Genomic DNA, 2,067 nt, shown 5'->3' with positions numbered 1-2,067 from the left:
CAACCGCTCAAACTCTATGCGCCACGTATCTCGGAGAGTGTCACGCCCCGAACCTAGGAGCGAGACAAGCACCCCGTGCCTCACCTAACCTGGCGTACCAAATTGCGACTAAGGGACTCTGAACACATAATGTCATACTTTGGCCATGGGGCCACCTTGCAAGACAATTTGCGAAGCAAAATATAAAACTGAATGGAAACTAGCACTAACTAAATATCAATATAAAGCTAGGCCGACAAGGCCGTCATAGCTACTACAGCTGACAAACCACCAATTTATACAAACCCAACATAATGCACTAACCAACAGGATATGCCTACAAGCCTCTACTGATAGATGTACTGTGATCGGAACAGGGCCCCGACCTACCCATAACATATATACAGATATACATAAGATGTACACAAAACTCTAGTCCTGGCAACTCCGAAAGACGTGGAGCTTACCGATCAGGCGGAACTCGGAAAACACCTACTGAGGAGGTCTACCCGTCTGTCTGTCTGAACCTGCACGCATGAAATGCAGCGCCCCCAAAAAAGGGACGTCAGTACGAAATAATGTACCGAGTATGTAAGGCAATAAAATAACTGAAATCTGAAACTGAACTGATAATATGATAACTGAAATTAACTGGGAGTCAAAGATGATCTAGAGATATACTTACCTGCTGATACTGACTCAACTCCTTCAATATAGTAAGTAAAATAATTGTACGGCCTTATAAGGCTCGGTATATATAACTGCTCTGCCATAGTAGGCTCGCTTATAGGCGCTCGGCCATACTAGGCTATGTATCTCGACCATGCTGGGCTCGCTCATAGGCGCTCGGCCACAGTAGGCTCGGTATATAACTTTCCATCTGATCAGAGGTTGCCCAATAGGGGCCTGCCCATCGATTATAGCTCGATGGTAATGAAAATACTGTAATACTGTATATATAGGCTTGCTGCTCTCTTGACTGAAAGAAGACAATACTATAATTGAATATAGAGTCTCGATAAGGAATAATATTGTAACTTATGAGACTAGAATAGTGTGAATAAATTCATGAATATGAACTTCTCTTTTTGTCTCATTACTAACACATGTAGCTACGAGATCATGCCAAAATGAAGGAAGGCTTAGCCTTAACATACCTTATCACAATCTTTTCAATCACCAAGTTGAACTCACCTCTTCGCACCTTAATCTACAAGAATGATAATAATACTATCGTTAAGTTACGAAAGGTACAACTATCGCACAACGAACGACAAACCTATTTTGTATTAAAACGGGCAGCATCTCCCCTATAATATGCCCTTCCTCCAACTTCAAGATAACACCAACAATACAAGGACAGAACAATAACAACATATATACATCATTTTCCAGCCCTATATACACCATCAAATACTACAAAACAGCCTAACACACCCCAATCTCTTCGTACACAAAACGACCACCGTAGTAGTGTCAAACGACCCGAAAATGTTATGACGAACGACCAGCCAACCACCCTACATTTATATGGTGTTTATAAACCCCCTTCCTCCTCCAAAACTCCACAAAATAGTAATAAAACACGCAGCCCAACAGCAACACAAAACAGTCCACAAAACAGTCCGCTACAAGTGAATAACTCGAACTCACGGCTTCCGATCACCATCCCGTGAGTTCTTACAAGTATAGAACGACTTACCATGAATTTACAGAAGAAAAAATGGATGAAAGAGAGCAGTAAACTCACCTTATTTGTTGGATAACTCAGCTCCTATCTTGGTTCTTCAAACTCTAAGTTTTACCTCCAATTGGAACTTGAAAGGGAGAGAAAATCAATTAGGGTTTGTGGGAAATTTTGGGAGGATTCTTTGCAGAGCTTATGTCTGGTTATTATGCTCTATTTTAAGTCTAATATATGAAGAAAATAGGCCCTTAAAAGGCCTCTTTGGACGACCCGAAATGGCCCATTTTTGGGCTTTCATTTAAGCAAGTAGGTGACACACCTACTTGTCACCTAGCAGCTTGCGCAGTATCGCAAAAATGCACATATCTCTCTACTCCGATGTCGTATTGACAAATGGTTTA

The 2,067-nt window shown here is 41.4% G+C and overlaps 1 long non-coding RNA gene across 1 annotated transcript; it reads right to left on the bottom strand.

Annotated features, from left to right (window-relative positions):
- Nucleotides 1-274: 274 nt before the first annotated feature.
- On the bottom strand, nucleotides 275-1,836 carry LOC142169136 (uncharacterized). Its single transcript, XR_012698877.1, has 3 exons — nucleotides 1,730-1,836; nucleotides 1,137-1,189; nucleotides 275-506 (listed from the first exon to the last, which is right to left on the bottom strand). It is a non-coding gene; the product is annotated as an uncharacterized LOC142169136 (long non-coding RNA).
- Nucleotides 1,837-2,067: the final 231 nt, after the last annotated feature.

Source organism: Nicotiana tabacum, chromosome 14 (genome assembly GCF_000715075.1).
Source record: "Nicotiana tabacum cultivar K326 chromosome 14, ASM71507v2, whole genome shotgun sequence".
In the NCBI taxonomy this organism is placed as follows: Eukaryota; Viridiplantae; Streptophyta; class Magnoliopsida; order Solanales; family Solanaceae; genus Nicotiana; species Nicotiana tabacum.
The sequence above is the reverse complement of the archived record's forward strand: the minus strand, read 5'-3'. Positions and strand labels throughout refer to the sequence as shown.